Source organism: Coptis chinensis, chromosome 4 (assembly GCF_015680905.1).
Source record: "Coptis chinensis isolate HL-2020 chromosome 4, ASM1568090v1, whole genome shotgun sequence".
Taxonomy (NCBI): Eukaryota; Viridiplantae; Streptophyta; class Magnoliopsida; order Ranunculales; family Ranunculaceae; genus Coptis; species Coptis chinensis.
Genome location: NC_141459.1, coordinates 106,167,501 through 106,173,086, shown reverse-complemented (window position 1 = coordinate 106,173,086; position 5,586 = coordinate 106,167,501). Strand labels below are relative to the sequence as shown.

Here is a 5,586-nt window from a genome sequence, read left to right as displayed (position 1 = left end):
TGGTTAGTCATTCATCCCATATTCAATTTTCTATAAATTAGGAGCACACTACACATACTCTACTTCTCATCCAAATTCCTATTGTCTTTCACGTTTCAAGAAAAATGTCTCATTTGAAAGCTTTTTGTTATGGGATTCCTCCTAGCTGTTGGTCTTCGATTTCTTACGAAGTAGCAGCGGAATTTGAGGCTCAACTAGTGAGTCCGATTATTATATCGTGATATATTAATTAAACTAATTACCGCGTTTTGTACCAAGTTTTTGAAAGTTCTATGATGTTAAAATATGTACATCTACGAGGCTAGCAATATAGCTATTAGATACATTTGCAACACAATAGTGACTTGAGCTGCATTACATGTAACATAGTACATACATATACCTTCTTGGCTCATTTGAAGACAAAGTGCTTGGCGGCCTACCTAGCTCCTAGGCTCCTAGCATACCTGAAATGTCCACCTTCTAGTAGTATGTACTATGTAATAGCTCTTAAATCTTAACTAAGTTATATATTCATTCTCGAATTTCATCACAGTACATACATTATCCGTTAAAGATTTTATATTAAGCAATACAATCGTAAACACTGACAACTCCCCTGCTATTTCGTTTGCAGAGAACAAGGTGAGTTTTGAGGATGCTAAGTATGGCAATTGTAGGTGCTTACATGGCTGTTGCCGTTGCTGCAGTTACGTTGGAGAACCTATGGATGTTGTATCCGAAACCAAACCCCATAACTAGAAAGACTAGTGTACATACGTATGGGTCACTAGTGTAGTATGAATATACTCATTTGTGTAGACTCGAATAACGTTAGTTGCAACAAAGCTTGAGTCTCATTAGTTTGAGCTCGTAATATGTTGTTTCTGATTTTATGATTGTAATATGCAGAGATAAAATGTTATATATATATATATTCTACATGGAGTGCAACTTTAATTCCGTTGAATTTTATATATTTTTCTTCGTGTCTACAACAAGAGTTTATATGCAAGAATATAATATGACATTGAAAGAAAGATACTTGCAACTTGCAAGACAGATGATACTTCCCGGAATATATAAATTTTAGCATTATTGAATTGAAGGACATAAAATATGTGAAATGTAAGCACTCAGATGTGTACGAGTTCGTGGTTGTTACAAGATATGAAAAACAGAAACAAAGGCACCTTCTTAAGTGAACTTAATTTATGTACATGCTTAAGTTGATTTCAGTATTAGTCAGTCCAAGCATCTCGTTATACAATGAATTCCTCCATATCATGCCACTTGGAAAAATATTGTAACACAGTCTGGATTACGGATAATGGATTTGCAATTAATTGGCTGGGTAGGAGACACACTATAAGTGAGACAGATCCTTTCATTTTCAGTCACTATTAACTAGCTAGATAGTGTCAATCATGCACGAAGAAATTTGCAGAAAGAACGTTTTTAGCAAGTTTTAGACTTTAGTGTATATGGGTTGGCTGCTGGTTGCATTGGTGAAATAGTAGTATTGGGTGAGTAATAGGGTTTTGGGTTGTCATTGTCCACATAAACCTAGTTGGGAAGGAAGGATGAAAGAATTAACTAAACTTCTTGTTCTAAGATTTACTCTAGCTTTTCTTAAGTTAGTTGTTTGTAGTAAAAAGATATTGAAGACACTAGTTATCTAAAGGAAATGATCAAAACATGGAAACTAAAGTTATTGGATTCAAGAACTTGTATGTAAATGGTGTGGTTTTTTATATCCTAATGGGCAAGTTATACTCATTGATTGAGTATAACTTGCTTTGGTTGGGTTGAATGAATCACTACTAAAAAAGGGGCTTTTTATGACAACTTTTAGCTGTCAGGAAATATATATCATGACACTTTCTAATTGAAAAACTAGCCGTCATTAATGAGGGTGTCATAAAAAGTCAACCAAAACCGTCATTAAAGTTATGACAGTTCATAGAAAGGCGTCTTAAAAGTTCCTCCTATTATGACATATATTAGCCTTTAAAACGCCATAGTAGGTAAATTTGATTATGACGCCTCATATGTAACCGTCATAAATTATAGTTAGAACCGTCATTGACTACTGTTGAACCGTCATTTTATTAAACAAAATACTTGAAGAAATAGTTTACACTATGACAGTTCTTCTAAAACCGTCATCTAATTTTTATTTTATTTTTTTAAATATATTATTATTATATTTTTCCCGCCAAAAATACTACATAACCTCGTAATTCAATTCCTAACTCGTAAACTTATTTCACCAATAAAACAACTATAAAATTCTCAAAAAATAAAATTAGAACATCCAGAGTAATTTCAACCCCATATATTTTCAAACCATTCGAAAATACTTATTCCTTACATCAATTTATTCAACAAGAAAAATAGCAAGTTATTATCCTTTCAACATCATTGAAAAATACTAGATACATTTATTTGATAGCACATTCAACCAAACTAAAAATCATTCTAATCAACTCCATCATCAACAAATTAAGTATTATCCATCGATCGATTGAACGTTGTCAAACCTAAGAAACAAAGTAAAGAAATATTATTAGTAAATTTCCTACCAAAAGCTCAAGCCAGTGACAAAAAACAAGCTATTTTATATATGGCATGAGAGGAACAATGCGATGGGACCTAGTTCTCACAACGGAAGGAAAAAAAAATGAAAATACCTACAATGCAAATGGACTGTGGTTCAAGATATACACTACTACAATTATACATTGTACATGGTTGTCGGAGAGCTGAAAACAAAAAAAACCCACAAATGCAAGGGTCATAGCACAAATCTTTGCTAAAGCCATCCCATACCTCAAAGCAAACAAAAGAAAAACAAAATATTATTTTCGCAACACATACACATGCCTTTGGCTTGGCGAGATCAAAAGTAAATGGTAATCCACAGAAATCACCTCCACAGAAATGGAACTAGATGAAATGGGAATTTTTTTTATTTTCCGATTGGTAGTTTGGTAAATGGTAAGAAAGAGCCCAAAGACCACCCTAACCAACCCTTAAGTGTAGAAACCACCTGACTAGGCTACCCCACTATTCAAGACAAACAATATTGAAACTCACATTGTCTAGAACTATCATGCGGTCATGGTTTCATTTCTAATGCAACCGTGTATGAGATACCAATCATGAAGCAAACACAAAAATATAAAGGAAGCAACACGACATCTGTCGTGATGGATGTTACATGTTAAATATTAGCCATGAAAAACAAACTGAATGAGATACTTACCTAGCAAAAAAAAAATGTTGAATGAGAGGCTTTACCTTTTTCAACAAGCGGAAAAGGTTATTCTAGCAACCAAAGATAACATGAAGTCCCATCTCAATATGGTTTCCACATCTATCAACAAAAGAACCCACTTTCTCACCAATAAAAGGCCAACCTGCAGATTAAGTTAGAAAACAAAATTAATGCTGCCACCATGATTTAAAATACATAGATTATACAAACCATAATTAATCAAACTATGTTGAGATTCATATAATTCAAATATAGCTATATAGTGATGTGCAACCCGTTCTCTAAAGATAAACCAAGAAACACCTATATTGCATTATAGGGGTGAGATGGAGAAAAGTGAAAACGTCAATCTTATATAAACAACTGACATTGATTAGAATTCCCAACTAGACAAATATATCAGGATGGATGTCACTTACGTCGTAAAGGTGGTCTCCAAGCTTCAGTATAGTCATGCCACGCGCTCTTGTAAACTAGTAGTTTACCCATTAAGCTAGGTGGCAATTCTTCCAAAGTGTAGCCTTTCTCTGAATGCCATGCAACCTTGGATGGCTTTGAGTTGTTAGCCATCTCATTGCCCTCAGCAAAAGATGATCACTTTACTAAAGGAAGAGATGCTGGGAGCTGAAGGAATAATATCCTTTCTTCTGCACCCCCATCCTGAGAATCGCCAGCCGAAAATCAATATAAAGGTTTAAGCATCAATATTAATGGTACAATTCCAATTTTTCTCAATCATCTAATTACCATCAAACCAAGCTCTTCAGCTGGATTCATATAACTCTCATCATAGTCAAATGTTGCTGAAGCCTTTTCAAATTCTTCCTCGTCAAGAAGAACTGAATGGGCATCATTTACACTTGAACCAGCACCACTAGATCAGCACCCATTTGACCCACTTCTTTTCTAAGAGTGTGTTTGTTATGATGGAAACACTATGGAAAGGAAAGGAAAATAAGAGTGGTCCACCTTTTCCATAGTTTTTAAGGCGTTTGTTTACGCATAGAAAAGAAATGGGCTTTTCTATATGGAAACAAAATCATGGAAATGGAAAAGGTTTTGTGTCCTTAGCTAACCCCTAAAAATTTTGTGGAAAGGAAAGGAAATAGATAGCTAGGGACTTACTACTAGCACACCTAACAGTACAATTACTAATTTCCATAGCTTTTGCAAACAAACATGATTATTCATTTCCCCATTTTTTACTTTCTTTTCCCCAGTTTACCAAACACATACCATTTAAAATTATTTCATTTCCATTACATTCCATAGTGGACCACCCATTTCCTTTCCTTTTCTTTCCAAGTTTCCATGAGTTAAAATTTAACAAACACACCCTAATTGTGTTCTTTACGTACATGACCCTATTTCCCCTCTTCACCTCACTGGCAACTCACCAAATACACACCACCATTACCAAACTTTCAATCACTACCCAACCTAGTCATGTAATCAAACAATAATTTGAACCACCTGAATGTTTAATATAATTAAATATAAACTACATTAGTGCAGTGTGCAAAGTACCTTCGCTATAGCTTTGGTTTTCTAGTTTAATCCAATTGAGAACTTGGTTACTTCCATTGCCATTAGATTTCTTTGGACTTAATAACCTGGCAAGACCAATTCAGCAATCATTCCACATCATATACACAATTCAATAGTAAAAGAACAATGATATATAATGTAACATTGAGTAGTACTAGCTAGTCTAATGTGAATTATAATTAGAATATGAGAGGACAAGACCCAGGCATATTTCTATTACAAGTTTATTCAAACAGTTCATATGCACTTGCGTAGAGACCCCAAGCAGGGTAAAAAACAAACTATTCATTGCAATATAATAGTTATCAGAAAGAAAACTAGATTGAGGGATTTAATCACTGGTTGATATGATAAGTAATATCACTGCTGCTCCCTTGTCAAGTTACTATTCTTTCTCCTGAAAAAAAGAAAGCCAACGAATTCAGAACAAGGGATGCCGATTTTTTTCCCCTTCTTGTTGATGCAGGCCCGGTGAAATTAAAGGTGTTAACATAGTTGGTCAGAATTGAAGATAATAAACAGGGGAAGTTTAATACACAATAGAGACAAAAAAAAATAGATTAGAAAAAACAATAAAACAAAAAGGCACCTTTTTCTCGAATCCTTGAGGAGGAGTTCGCCCAAATGAATAGACGATTACGAAGAAGGTGATGTATTCTCTACATTTCACGAGGATATACTTCTCAACTTCACCAGTGGTCGATTGCGATATCTTCAATTCAAGTTCAGAACCAAATGAGCAAATGAAGGAAATGATCAGATGGATGGAATTAGGATTT

At 34.3% G+C, this 5,586-nt stretch overlaps 2 long non-coding RNA genes across 3 annotated transcripts; both read right to left on the bottom strand.

Annotated features, from left to right (window-relative positions):
- Positions 1–671: 671 nt before the first annotated feature.
- LOC147506675 (uncharacterized) lies at positions 672–1,263 on the bottom strand. Its single transcript, XR_015220847.1, has 2 exons — positions 1,041–1,263; positions 672–971 (listed from the first exon to the last, which is right to left on the bottom strand). It is a non-coding gene; the product is annotated as an uncharacterized LOC147506675 (long non-coding RNA).
- A 1,071-nt stretch (positions 1,264–2,334) lies between these two features.
- Positions 2,335–5,227, bottom strand: LOC147506674 (uncharacterized). Of its 2 annotated transcripts, none has more exons than XR_015193859.1 (4): positions 4,787–5,227; positions 3,679–3,919; positions 3,283–3,401; positions 2,335–2,522 (listed from the first exon to the last, which is right to left on the bottom strand). It is a non-coding gene; the product is annotated as an uncharacterized LOC147506674 (long non-coding RNA). The 2 variants fall into 2 exon arrangements; XR_015193858.1 differs by lacking the exon at positions 4,787–5,227 and adding an exon at positions 4,007–4,772.
- Positions 5,228–5,586: the final 359 nt, after the last annotated feature.